This window comes from Dermacentor silvarum, chromosome 10 (genome assembly GCF_013339745.2).
Source record: "Dermacentor silvarum isolate Dsil-2018 chromosome 10, BIME_Dsil_1.4, whole genome shotgun sequence".
Lineage (NCBI taxonomy): Eukaryota > Metazoa > Arthropoda > Arachnida > Ixodida > Ixodidae > Dermacentor > Dermacentor silvarum.
Genome location: NC_051163.1, coordinates 130306161 through 130321799, shown reverse-complemented (window position 1 = coordinate 130321799; position 15639 = coordinate 130306161).

Below are 15639 nucleotides of genomic sequence, written 5' to 3'. Positions count from 1 at the left end.
CCTCTGCAAACTTTTTGAGAAAATGACTAACCGGCGCCTGATCCATTTTCTTGAAAGCGACAAAACACTAGATCTCTTGCAGTGCGGCTTCAGGGAACGTATATCCACAACAGATCACCTTGTCCGCATCGAAACAAATATCCGTGACGCCTTTATTCACAAGCAGTTTTTCTTATCGGTATTTTTACATATGGAGAAAGCATATCATACCACCTGGCGTTTTGGAATACTTCGTGATCTGGCAGGAATGGGCGTCCGAGGAAACTTGCTGAACGTAATTCAAAGTTATCTCTCTAACCCCACATTCCGTGCTCGGATTGGCGATGTCCTGTCTCGTCCATTTACTCTGGAGACTGGCGTACCACAGGGGGGAGTGCTAAGCTGTACTCTATTTGTTCTAAAAATGAACTCGTCTATACTATCATACCACGGACAATGTTTTATTCTGTATATGTGGATGACATTCAAATAGGTTACAAATCGTGTAATCTTAGTATCTGTGAGCCACAAGTACAGCTTGGTTTGAATAAATTGTCTAAGTGGGTGGACAAAAACGGTTTTAAACTAAACCCCCCAAAAAGCACGTGCATCATCTTCTCGAAGAGAGGTGTAATACCGGATCCCGTTTTGAGCTCAGTGGAGAACGGCTATCCATTAGCCATGAACAGAAGTTTTAGGCCTCATTTTAGACTCAAAATTGACTTTTGTCTCACACTTGAAATATCTGAAAGCGAAGTGCCTGAAGACAATGAATCTGCTCAAACTCTTGTCCCGCACATCTTGGGGAAGTGACAGAAGGTGCCTCGTGAACTTGTAGAAAAGTCTCATACGGTCACGACTTGACTATGGAGCCATTGTCTATAACTCTGCTACGCCTAGTGCTCTGGAGATGCTGGATTCCGTCCACCACTTGGGTATCCGTCTTGCTACAGGTGCGTTCAGGACTAGTCCTGTGGAAAGCCTGTACGTTCAATCCAACGAATGGTCTTTACATCACCAAAGGACCTATTTAAGTCTATCATACGCCCTGAAGGTGAAATCAGATGTACATTATCCATGCCATTCACCTATTCGCGATTTGTCCACGGCCAGGCTGTTCCGTAACGGCCCAACTACTAGGCCTCGTCTGTCTCTCCGGTTGGAAGCACTGTCAGAAGAAACCAACCGAGAGAATGTCCTAATGGCTCCGCTTCCACCACCTTGGGAGTGGCAGACTATCGAATGTGACATCTCTTTCGTAAAAATATCAAAACGAGCACCTGAGGCACATATACATTCACATTTCCTTGAGCTTCAGTAGAAGTACTCCTGTGCTGAATTTTATACAGACGCTTCGAAGTCTCCTGCTGGTGTTGCTTACGCAGCTCTAGGACCATCGTTCTCACTATCCGATACACTTAATCCATATACCAGTATTTTTACGGCCGAAGCATACGCGATCCTTTCTGCAGTAAAACACATAACGCAATACGAATCTCACTAGGGCTATTGTATTCACGAACTCATTGAGCGTAGTCCGAGCCCTAATGAGCTTACGAAAAAAAAAAACACTGTCTTTAACGAACTCTTTGCATTGCTATGCTCAGCTTATATAGGGAAACAAGTCATCATCCTATGCTGGGTACCTGGACACAGTGGCATAAAAGGTAACGAAGATGCTGACAAGAACGCTAGCTCAGTAGCTTTTAGCGACACTGACATAAGCATACCCATCCCAGCCACAGACATTAAACCATACTTGTGGCATAAGCTGAAGAAGCACTGGCAGAAACAGTGGGATAGCCAGGTAGCCAATAAACTGCACTTAATAGAACCTAAATTAGGGCACTGGACATCGGAGAAAGCAGCAAGATACAAAGAAGTGCTCCTTTGTCGATTAAGGATAGGTCACACCTTCGGCACCCACTCTTACCTACTGACTGGAAGTGATCCTCAGTCATGTCGAAGGTGTGGCGACAGGCTTACAGTTCTCCATGTCCTTATTCAGTGCAGGGAAATAGAAAGGGAGCGTAAAAAGTACTTTCATTTTGCATATCGCCAGCATATTCGACTTCACCCAGCATTCTTTCTAAGCAATGAACCGCTTTTTAACTTGAAAACAGTTTTTAGCTTTTTAGATGAAGTTAATGTCCTAGAAATTATTTGGCTGGGTCATGTGTAGCACAGCCTCGCTTTCGAGGCTCTAGCTGCAGTGACATTAATCTTTATATAACATGCCTCTGAGCTCTCTACTTCAAGAGCCCTGTGGAGGCTTTATCGTAGTGAAACTTTTATGCACCTTTTACTTTGCCATGAATCATTCTCATTATATTTTACGCAGTTTACAGCGACCCGTACTTATGCCTCTTTACAGCCACATTATTTTTACATTTGTAACTCAATTTAATCACTTCATTCAAAATACATAAAGAATTCATTACCATTTGTCATGGCGCTCTTTGGCCATAGCTGGCCCTTGCGCCATAAAACGTCACACATCAATCAATCTTTCTAAGCAATGAACCCCTTTTTACTTTTCAAACAGTACTAAACTTTTTAACTGAAACTGACACCTTAACTGTAATTTGGCCAGGCTACTTGTAGCACGGCTTCCACATGGGGGTCGTAGCTGCAATGAAACCATTTTCTAGAGCACGTGCCTCCCAGCTCTTGCCTTCAAGGTCTTTGCTGAGGCACTAGTGCTAGTCACTACATATTTTACTGATCATCCCTATCTCGTGAAACATCTATTGTCATCGCAGACACGATCAATTACTGTCATTTTAATATGTATATACTTGAATTTTACGCACTTTAGAGCGAGTAAATTTGAGGCCTTTTTAAAGCCACATTGCACCACATCTCTATCTTAAACTTTTCAGCGAATGTTTTTAGGCCTCTATACAGCCGTGTTTTATATACTCCTCGCATTTAACTCGTATATGATTGAGAAGCACGGATCATCGACTTGGCGCTCTTTGGCCACATCTGGCCCTTGCGCCAATAAACCCTACAAATCAATCAATCATGAGACATTTTAGAAGGAAATTAGTTACAGGATTTTATTGCTTTTACCGGATGACAACGCAGTCACCGCACTGAGACAGTCTCTGTATATGATGGAGGCTGGTTGTTCCTTCTGTAGGTTGTGCATTACAGCCAGGAGGATGCCACAGCATTCTGCAGTAATTGTTTGCATATGTCGTTCATTCCTCGCAGGGGCGTCTGCGTCAGCAAGCGTTTGGTGTGTTGCGGCACCACGTACCCGAGCACATGAGGGTTGGCCCCTCCCGCGTTTAAAGTACGTGGCTTAGCCGTGTCCGGGGAAAAGGGGATCATGGGGGTTGAGCCGATGCCGAGTGTTTGGACCTTTACGGCACCTCGGCGGAGGCAACACACCTCTTTGGCCTCTGCTTCACATAGACGGCACCCCTGGGCTGACCCACGCGGGGGAAATCGGTAGTTGCCTTTTCCTATTCTCCTCTCCAATCTTCGTCTTTTATTGCGATAGCAATTATATGGACACTTCAACCGGATTTCTGCCGTCAGCGTCGCCGTCGCCGTCACCGTGAGGTTCCGTATAGATAAAATCTTCGCCGCGCTCCGTATGCCCCAGCGGAAGCGTGCGGGGACGCGCGCTATCACGGAGAGCGAACGCACTCAATCTCCCACGCGCAAACAAGAAGCGGAAAGCCAGCGCCGGAGGGAGCAGGGGGGGGGGGGGGGCGGGGGCGCACTTCTACGCTGCCAACAACCGCGCTCGTCGTTCGTTCGACCACACCGTCTCTTATCTCCGCACGGCTCTGACCTTTATGCGCCGTGCATTCGCCGCTCAGTTTCCGTTGAAGCGATAGACCGCACGTACCATCGCCCGCTGCGCGGCGTATGCGCTCGCTGCCAGCGTTTTGACAGTCGTTGGCTGCAGTCATGCAGTGTGATCTATTCATGTTTGTTTGTGCGCGCTCACACCACGCTTGTTCATTCAGTTAGTAATAGTCGGGCCACATTTTCCAACGCACGCTACACATGCAATGCTGCCCAGATCGGCAGTGCAGCACTACAGGTGTGTCCCTTCGCACGCGCTGCCCACGGTAAGCGCTTCTCATCAACACCACCGTTTCACACGCGCCTTCTCGTGGTCATCGAGTCTCTCTTCATGTCGGTCTACTTACGCCTGCAGCACACCTGCTTACTTAATCAGCTCATGTTTACTACAATTCATATTGCTACCAAGGCCGCTCACCTTACTTCGTATGACATTGCTGTGTTGCTATCGCATTCATTGCTTCGCCCTTAGGGCGAAACTGTGAAATTTTTTCTCTCACTTTCAATCTTTCCTGTCTTCTCCTCTCTTCTACTTACTTCCGATCTTCTGGGCAGCGAGGGTTAACCTTGTGTGCGATAACCAACCTTGGTTATACATATTGGGTTATAGTGGCTGTGTACAGCTGGCGATGGCAGGCTTTATCGATGCACAAGTCTTGTCACGCCTCCTTGTTGGGCTCCGTGGTGGGCGGCTGGCATCGCTGCCGAAATAAACAAACACTTGATGGCTTCGTCATTCCCCCGACTCAATAATGATCGACCTCTTACAAAAAGAGGGCGCACCAAAGAAAACTTTCAATTTTTGGTCAAACGCAAAGAATGTTTCCCACGTTTCCATGTCATTCATAGTCTCAACCCTGAAACGACCGCTAGGAGAATTTCACCTTTCTGTGTTTCCAAATATCTCACTGACAAACTGGGCCCAGGCTACAAAGTGACCAAAATGGCCAGCGGCGACCTTCTCCTTGAGGTTCGCGACAAGGACCAACATGATAAGCTTTCAAATCCAGTGGCATCCGGCAATCTTCAAATCACTCTGACACATCACCGGTCAATGAACACAAGCAAAGGAGTGATATCCGACGATGACCTACTGAACCTGAGCGAAGAAGAGCTCCTAGAGGGCTGGAAAGAACAGAATGTGATTGAAGTACGAAGGATAAAGATTAAGCGCGATAACAAAGAAATACCTACTAAGCATTTGATCCTCACCTTTGCGACAAGCGAGCTGCCAGATTCCCTTGAAACAGGATACACGAAGACAAGAGTGAGACCGTACATCCCGAATCCCCGCAGATGTTTTAAGTGCCAAAGATTCGGCCATGGCTCTCAAAGCTGCCGTGGCCGACTGACATGTGCAAAATGCGGCAACAATGAACACATATCTGATAACTGTGGTAGTGCGCTCCACTGTCCAAACTGCGACGGTGATCATGCAGCATATTCACGATCATGCCCTACGTGGAAGAAAGATAAAGATATTATTACTATGAAAGTGAAGGAAAACATCTCATTCCAAGAAGCACGGAAACGTGTTTCCTTCCTGCATAGCGCAGGGTATGCTGGTGCAGCGCGAAAGGGGGCAACTCTGCAGCAGACTCCGGCATCGGCCGGGCCCACAAAGAGAGTGGCCACGGCTGTGCCACCAGCCCCCCAGGCGACAGAGCCAGCACTGCTGCGCCGTCTCTGAAGGAGGGCCCATCGACCTCTGGGTTGGTGGCCTCCAAGGCCCTGCTTTTTGAGGCAAGGCCCACCCCGAAAACACCCCGCTCGCTTGAGCGGAAGTACAACGGCTCCCTGGAGTCGATGGACACAACCCCAAGCCAGGCGGCGCATCCAGCGCCTCCGGAGCGACGCGATTCTCGCGACCGCTCCTAAAAAGGCAAACTCCGGATTACGGGGCCTGGAAAGGCTCCGTAAGCCAACTAGACACGTCTCTTGACACACAGCCCAAAAACTTAAACAATATGGATACACAAATATTACACCGGAATGTGAGAGGTCTTTTGCACAACCTCTTCTTCTTCTTCTTTCTGGGGTTTTACGTGCCAAAACCAGTTCTGATTATGAGGCACGCCGTAGTGGAGGGCTCCGGATTAATTTTGACCACCTGGGGTTCTTTAACGTGCACTACAACGCAAGCACACGGGCGTTTTTGCATTTCGCCTCCATCGAAATGCGGCCGCCGGGGCCGGGATTCGATCCCGCGACGTCGTGCTCAGCAGCACAACGCCTTAGCTGACTGAGCCACCCCGGCGGGTATTTTGCACAACCTCGATGACATTAAAGAACTTCTACACAAATACAATCCAAAGGTGCGGTGTGTTCAGGAGACGCACCTAAAACCAACACACTGTAACTTGCTCAGGAAATACGCCATTTTCCGGAAAGATTGAGAGGACGTACTCGCATCTTCGGGTGGCGTCGCCATTATAGTGAACAAAGATGTTGCTTGTCAGCAGTTACCTCTCCGAACTTCTCTTGAGGCAGTCGCAGTCCGAGCGGTACTCTTTCAGAAGTTGGTCACTATAAGTACACTTTACGTCCCTCCGAATTATCAACTTTCGAGATCAGAGTTTTTAAGCTTTATCGCTGAACTTCCCCAACCATCTATCGTTGTTGGAGATCTAAATGCCCATGCAGCCTGTGGGGTGACTCTCGTTGTGACGCGAGAGGACGCTTAATTGAAAGCTCTTTTTTCCACAGATGCGTGCGTGCTAAATAAAAAAGAGCCCACATTTTACAGCGTGGCACACAATACATAATCATCTATAGATTTAAGCATAGCATCAAGTACGCTCATCCCGTATCTGCAGTGGAACGTCATCAAAAACGCCTATTGGAGTGACCACTTCCCTATCGTCTTAACATTAACAAAAAGGGAGGAAAAGTACCCTCATGCTCCCCAGTGGTAGATTGACTCTGCTGACTGGAAGCAATACACAGAGTTCACCCGCCTAGCATGGGATGGACATCCGTACACTTAACATTGACGACGCAGTGGCATATTTGACAGCATTTATCGTGAATATAGCGTCCATGTGCATCCCAGAAACACAACGAAAGCATTCCAAGCTACGTGTTCCCTGGTGGAACGATGACTGTAGGGAAGCACGAAGGAAACAAAATAAGGCTTGGGGCCGCCTTCATGACTCTCCAACTGCAGAAAATCTTAGAAACTTCAAGAAAACAAACAGTGAGGGTAGAAGAACGCACCGCTGTGCCAAAAGGGAAAGCTGGCAAAAATACATATCAGGCATAAACTCTTACACAGACGGAAAGAAAGCCTGGAACCGAGTTAACAAATTAAATGGCCGGCAAACTCATCCTCTGCCATTAGTAAACAGCCAGGGAAACACTTTCGAAGACCAGGCTGATTTTCTAGGTGCCCACTTCGAGTACATTTCTAGCTCGGCCCATTACAAAGATACATTTCTACGGTACCAGCGGCAAGCAGAGCGATTGCCCCTGGATCGGAAAATAACAAAGAATGAACCTTACAACCGTCCATTTACCATGGCGGAATTTCAGGCGTCACTGAGTTGCTGTAATAAGACAGCACAAGGGAGACACAGAATAGCTTATGACATGACCAAATACTTACACCCTGAAACTCACAAAGCAGTTCTGTCGCTTTTAACTCCATATTCTGTGGTGGGTATATCCCGGCTGCCTGGAAAGAGGCAATAATTATCCCTATTCTCAAAGAGGGCAAGGACCCGACTTCGGCTAGCAGGTATATGCCTATAGCCCTAACAAGTTGCCTGTGCAAACTCTTTTAGAAAATGACTAACCGGCGCCTGATCCATTTTCTTGAAAGTAACAAAATACTAGATCCCTTACAGTGCGGTTTCAGGGAAGGTAGATCCACAACAGACCACATTGTCCGCATCGAGACAAATATCCGGGATGCCTTCGTGCATAAACAGTTTTTCTTGTCCGTGTTCTTAGACAGGGAGAAAGCATATGACACCACATGGCGTTTTGGTATCCTTCGTGATCTGGCAGGAATGGGCGTCCTAGGCAACTTGCTGAACGTGATTCGAAGTTATCTCTCGAACCGCACATTCCATGTTCGAGTTGGTAACGTCTTATCTCGTCCATTCACCCAAGAGACTGGTGTACCACAAGGAGGTGTGCTGAGTTGCACTCTATTTGTTGTAAAAATGAATTCTTTCCACAGTGTCATGCCACGCACAATGTTTTATTCCGTGTACGTGGAAGATGTGCAAATCGGTTACAAATCTTGTAATCTTGCTATCTGTGAGCGCAAGGTGCAGCTTGGCCTCAACAAGATTTCCAAGTGGGCGGACGAGAATGGATTTAGACTAAACCCACAAAAAAGCACGTGCGTCCTCTTCTCGAACAAAAGAGGTATGCAACCAGACCCCGTTATTGACCTTAATGGAGAACGGCTATCTGTCATGAATATAAATTTTTAGGCCTCATCTTAGATTCTAAGTTAACTTTTGTCCCGCACCTGAAGTACCTGAAAACAAAGTGCCTGAAGGCTATGAATCTGCTGAAGCTCTTGTCACGTACATCATGGGGAAGCGACAGGAGATGCCTCCTTAGCTTATACAAAAGCCTTGTACGGTCACGCCTTGACAACGGAGCCATAGTTTATAGCTCTCCAACGCCTAGTGCTTTAAAGATCTTAGACCCCGTGCACCATCTGGGTATTCGGCTTGCCTACAGGCGCCTTCAGGACTAGCCCTGTAGAAAGCCTGTATGTTGAGTCGGATGAGTGGTCCCTGCATCTCCAAAGAACGTATTTAAGCTTATCCTACTCCCTGAAGGTAAAGGCAGATGTAGAACACCCATGCCATTCCACTATAAGCGACATATCGGCTGCCAGGCTGTATCAAAACCGGCCGTCTGTGAGGACTCCTTTGTCCTTGCGTCTAGAAGCGTCGGCTTAAGAAACAGGCATACTAGTTCAAGAGAATGTGTTAACGGCTCCCAGTCCGCTTCCACCACCTTGGGAGTGGCAGACTATTGAGTGCGATGTCTCTTTCATAGAGATCTCCAAGCACGCACCTGAGCCTCATATACGTTCGCAATTTGTCGAGCTTTAGGCGAAGTACTCATGTGCAGAATTTTACACAGATGCTTCCAAATCTGCTGCTGGTGTTGCTTACGCAGCTCTGGGACCGTCTTTTTCAACATCTGGTGCACTAAATCCTCGTACAAGTATTTTTACAGCGGAAGCATACGCAATCCGCTCGGCAGTTTAACACATAAAGCTAATGAATGTGACCAAAGCAATTGTGTTCACAGACTCATTGAGCGTCGTTAGAGCTCTAATGAGTCTACGAAAACAGAATAATTCAGTTTTTAACGAACTCTACAGCTGGTTATGCTGAGCTTACATGGGCAATCAAGTGGTCATAGTGTGCTGGGTACCTGGCCATAGAGGCATAAAAGGCAATGCAGCTGCAGATGAAAGTGCCAGGTCAGTAGTTTTTAAATATACAGACACAAACATAGCTATCGCTCCCACAGACCTAAAGCCTTTCTTGCGCCATCAGTTGCAGAGATGTTGGCAAAGGCAGTGGGACAACGAAGTGTCAAAGAAGCTACATATGATGAAACCAAGAATAGGGAAATGGATGTACCAAGAAACGGCAAGACACAAGGAAGTGCTTCTTTGCAGGTTAAGGATAGGACATACCTATGGCACACACTCTTACTTCCTTTCTGGAAGTGATCCTCCGAAATGTGATAGGTGTGGCGACATTCTTACAGTCCTCCATGTTCTTGTGCAGTGCCCTGAAATAGAAGCCCAGCGCAAAAGGTACTTTTATCCCGCATATCCGTGAGCACATCCCTCTTAGTCCAGCATTCTTTCTTAGTCATGAGCTGCTTTTTGATTTTAATGCAGTCTTAAAGTTTTTAGCAGATGTAAACACTTTACAAATCAACTGGCCAGGGTATCTGTAGCGCAGCCTCGTCTTGCAGGCTGAAGCTGCAGTGCAAAAAGTTTGTACAGCACGTGCGTCTCAGCCCTTGATTTCAAGGGACCTCTTGAGGCACGAGTGCTATTGTATACGTTTTAGTACATCATTAATTCGTAACGGAATTTTAGAGTCATAACTCTAATCATTAGTCATTGTCATTATTCTAATACCAATATATTTTACGCAATTTACGGCGACTTGATTTTAGGCCTTTTTACAGCCACGCTACATCAACCATTTCTAACTCATATACCACTATATTTATAGTACATTGAAAAACCATCACCATTCGTCATGGCGCTCTTTGGCCATATCTGGCCCTTGCGCCAATAAAAACCACATAATATATGTCGTTCATTGTTTTCCATTTCGCGAATTAAGGGCCATGCGCGGCACATGCGATAGCTGAGAACTTATAGGCATCAGTTTAATACTCGGCGCACCTGCATTTTGCCTGTAAGTACATCAAGTGCTGATTTATTGCGAGCTGATGTCCATGTTTGCCCACCTGAATTAATGGCATATATCACAGTTAACAGCGTGTATTTCCAATGGCGCAATGGTGTCTTTATGGGAGACCACCTGGAGATTGGAGACCGGTATGTGCTGGCTTTAAAGACCAAATGGCCACATCAGCTACATCGCACGCTATAACATGAACCCTTGTCGTTCCGATTTTGAAACAAGGTAAAGACCCCACATTAGTAACAAATTACCGCCCAATAGCCCTCACAAGTTGTATTTGCAAACTTTTTGAAAAAATGATAAACCGTCGCCTTTTACACTTCCTTGGGTCAAACAAAATTCTTGATCCATATCAATGCGGCTTCAGAGAAGGACGGTCTACAACCGGCCATCTCGTGCGCATCGAAGCAAACATTCGTGATGCCTTCATACATAAACAATATTTCTTATCCGTGTTTCTAGATATGGAAAAGGCGTATGATACAACCTGGCGTTACGGAATTTTGCACGATCTGTCGGCAACTGGCAATCGCGGTAATATGTTAAACATTATTGAAAGCTACCTACAGAACCGCACATTTCGGGTTAAAATAGGTAATGCACTGTCGCGTCCATTTGTACAGAAAACTGGTGTACCCCAGGGAGGCGTGCTCAGTTGCACACTCTTCATCGTCGAAATGAGCACGGTTCATGCTTCGTTGCCACCAGATATTTTTTTTTTCTATCTACGTGGACGATATACAAATAGGCTTCAAGTCCTGTAACCTTGCAGTGAGCGAGAGACAGGTACAGCAGGGGTTGAACAAAGTGTCTAAGTGGGCAGACGAAAACGAGTGAAAGTAAACCCCCACAAAAGCTCTTGTGTTCTTTTCACCAGGAAGAAAGGTCTCGTTGCAGATCCCACTATCGAAATGTATGGACAACAAATACCTATGAACAAAGAACACAAGTTTTTAGGCATCATACTTGATTCTAAGCATACTTTCATCCACCACATAAAACACCTCAAGGCGAAATGCCTAAAAACAACGAACTTACTGAAAATATTATCTCACACATCCTGGGGCAGCGACAGGTAGTGTTTTATGAATCTTCACAAGAGCCTCATTCGATAACGATTGGATTATGGTGCCGTGGTATATCACTCTGCTGCCCCGAGCGCACTAAAAATGCTAGATCCTGTCCGCCATCTAGGTATCCGCCTGGCCACTGGCGCATTCAGAACAAGCCCCGTCGAAAGTTTATACGTAGAATCAAATGAGTGGTCACTCCATCTCCAGCGAACACACATCAGCTTCACCTATTTTCTTAAAGTGCACTCCAATCGGGAACATCTTTGTTCTGTAACCGTAAATGATTTGAAGTGTGCAACGCTTTTCTATAATCGACCCTCTATGAGGCGGCCTTTCTCACTGCGTGTAAGAGAACTTAGTGAGGAGATGGATGTCCCAATTCTAGAAAATCGCCTAATGCCTCCAGCTAAGCTGTCACCACCCCGGGAGAGGTAGGTGATGGAATGTGATCTATCCTTTGTAGAGGTTACAAAGCACGCTCCCGAGCTCGAAATTGCAATGCATTTCCGAGAACTTCAATCGAAGTACTCGTGTTCTGAATTCTACACCGACGCATCCAAGTCCCATGCTGGCGTATCTTACGCGGCTGTTGGCCCCTATTTTTCTAAATCTGATGTATTAAACAAACCCCTTAATAAGTATCTTCACAGCAGAAGCATACGCAGTACTGTCTGCGGTGAGACATATAAAGAAATTAAAACTAGACAAAGCAATAATATTCACAGACTCGTTAAATCTTGTGAAAGCGCTAACATCTTTACAAAAGCATAAAAATCCTGTTTTATTGAGCTTTACTCACTCTTGTGTAACATTTACCAATCTCATAGGCATGTAATAATATGCTGGGTGCCTGGCCATAGAGGCATCGAGGGCAATGTGCTCGCAGACCAGTTGGCCACATCAACTAGATCACAAGCTATTAATCCTGCCGCTGCTATTCCCTCCACAGATCTGAAGTCTTTTTTGCGAAGGAAACTGCGAGGCCACTGGCAGCGCCTGTGGAACGCTGAAACAAATAGTAAGCTTCACTTGATAAAGCCACAGATAGGTATTTGGCCCTCTGCAACGAAAACACGGCGAACTGATGTCCTATTCTGTCGACTCAGAATAGGACATACATAAGGCACCCACAGTTTTTTGCTGACTGGAGATGAACCACCAACCTGTGGTAGATGTGGTGAGAGGCTGACCGTCCTCCATGTCCTCCTGGAGTGTCGGGAAGCCGAAACGGAGAGAAGGAAACATTTCCCTGTAGCATACCACTACCATATCCCTCTTCATCCCATGATGTTTATTGGTGAACAACCTCTTTTTAATAACAAAACAGTCCTCAGTTTCTTGAACGATGTTGTGCTACATGTTATTAGCCCAATAAGTTCGTAGCGCTACCTCTCTCCAGAGCATGCTGCTGTGATAGTTTATTTTTATAGCACATGCCTTCAGGCTCTTGTGTTTCAAGGGCTCTGTTGAGGCACTTGTGCTTCTGACCAATTCTTGCATCTGTTATATCTTGTAAATCGTATCATTCTTCCTCAATGCATTCTTCATTTCCATAGTACACCTCATTGGTCACTGCCATGATTTTAGTACATGTATATTTTACGCACTTTACAGCGATTATTTTTAGGCCCCTTTACAGCCACTCCTCATGTACTTCTCAGAATTCATCGCTCCACTGCAAACTCACAAACACTGGCATGGCGCTCTTTGGCCATAACTGGCCCTTGCGCCATTAAACACTACATATCATCATCATCCAGACTTCATTCGAGGCAGTGGCTGTTCTGGCTATATTGTTCGATCATGTTATAACTGTTTGCTCCATATATATATATATATATATATATATATATATATATCACCTGATGAACGGTTTGATACAGCAGAATTTGAAAAGCTGATTGACCAGCTTCCTGAACCCTATATATTATTCGGAGATTTTAATGCTCACAGCGCATTCTGGGGTGACTCAAGATGTGACGTGAGAGGACGGGCAATAGAAAAGTTCCTTCTTTCATCTGGAGCCTGTCTGTTTAACAAGGCAGAGCCAACTTTTTACAGTTCTACACACAACACATACGCATGTATAGATTTAGCCATAGGGTCAGCATCACTTCTTCCATACCTGGAATGGAAAGTTATTAGTAATCCATATGGGAGCGATCACTTCCCAACACTCCTAGAAACAACAAAGTGGCACGATGAACCAGCTTACCCCAAAAAATGGAGACTTCATAGTGCAGATTGGTCAAAATATAAAAACCTATGTACACTGTGCCTGGAAGATGTGGACCACCTAGGTGTAGAGGAACTGACCAGCTACATCACTGAACATATCCTCTGTTCTGCCCAAAACTGCATTCCTGAGTCGTGCACAGATAAAGTGAACCCAAAACCGTGGTGGAACAAAGAGTGTGAAATTGCAAAGAAACACCAGAACAAAGCATGGAGCAGATTTTCACACTACCCAACAACAGAAAATCTAATAAATTTTAAGCTGTGCAAAGCGAATGGCCGCCGTATCCGCCGAATATCCAAGAGAGAAAGCTGGACTCGTTACGTGTCCTCAATAAACTCATACACGGATGCGAGCAAAGTATATAATAGGGTACGTAAACTAAAAGGACAATGCCAAAATTCTTTTCCTCTCATCACTGGCTCTGGTGATACAATAGAAGATCAAGCAAACACTCTCGGTGAGCACTTTGAGAGGGTATCAAGCTCAGAAAATTATTCCGAAAAGTTCTTGCACCATAAAAGAATAGCTGAAAATATTCCTCTGCGTCCAAGCAAGTCGTCATCAGAAGGTTACAACAAACCACTAACATTCCATGAACTCAAGCTTGCCCTAGGCTCTTGTGGCAGCTCAGCTCCAGGTTCTGACAGAATAACATATGAAATAATAAACAATCTTTCTTCCATTGAGCTGGTACTGCGCAACCATATTGGAAAACATCGAGCGATTAGGACTAGGGCAACGGACGTATAACTATGTCAGAGCTTTCTATCAGATAGGAAAGCAGTCTTTTCCGTCGGAGGACTCACGTCACCCGAAATCGACATCGGGGGGGGGGGGGGGGGGGGCGGCATGCCGCAAGGCTCTGTCATCTCCCCGATGCTGTTCAATCTCGTCTTGATGGGACTCCCCGAAAAACTCAATCACATAGAGTCCCTCAATCACACAATATATGCGGACGATATTACTATCTGGGTCTGTGATGGCAGCGACGGATCAATAGAACAACGACTCCAGAGCGCAATAAACACAGTAGAGGAACACCTCATAGGAACAAGCCTCACATGCTCTGCAGAGAAATCCGAACTTCTCTTATACCGCCCCACACTTAGGGGCAGGCCTTCCAAAGGATACGACAGAAACAAGGCTCATGAGGAAATCAAGCTACACACCAAGAACGGGCGGAATATCCCAGTAGTAAATCAGCTCAAGGTACTGGGTCTAATAATCGAGAACAAAGGTACAAACGGGGAAACCATAAGGAAGTTAGACACAAAGGTAACGAACACCATGAGATTAATCAAACGAATTACTAACAAGCACCAGGGTATGAAGGAAGAAAGTATCATACGGCTCATACAATCATTCATAATCAGTCAAATCACATACATAGCAGCCTTCCACAATTAGTTTGCAGCTGAAAAGACCAAAATTAACAACCTCATAAAAAGGCATACAAACTAGCACTAGGGATTCCAATCAGTACAAGCACAGATCTATTCCTAAAGTTAGGACTCCACAACACACTGGACGAACTCATAGAAGCGCAACAAACATCCCAGGTGGAACGACTAACCAAAACCAAAACAGGACGGCATATATTACGCAAGCTAGGAATGAATTACCACAATCAGTACGGGGAAAAGACGACGATAACGAGAGAAATTCGCGACAAACTCCTAGTACCAAATATACCCAAGAACATGCATCCAGTTTACAACAAGGGCAGACGCACGAGTAGAGCAGAGAAAATGATCCGAAGCTATGGCTCAGACGACAGAGCAGCCTTCGTAGACGCGGCTGAATACACACACAGAAATAGCTACGTGGCAGTAGTCGTAGATCACACCCAAAAACCCCTTACAAGCGTGTCAGTTAATACCAAACATTCCGAGACAGCAGAGGAGGTAGCCATCGCACTAGCATTGGTCTCCACAAATGCTCAATACATAATTAGTGATTCTCAGGCGGCCATTAGAAATTATGCTAAGGGTAGGATCTCTCCTGCGGCGTGGCACATCATCATAGTTAACAAAGCGAAATTCTCTAACGCAGAGAAGAACGGCAGGCAATTGCTCTGGTCCCCAGCGCATACGACTCC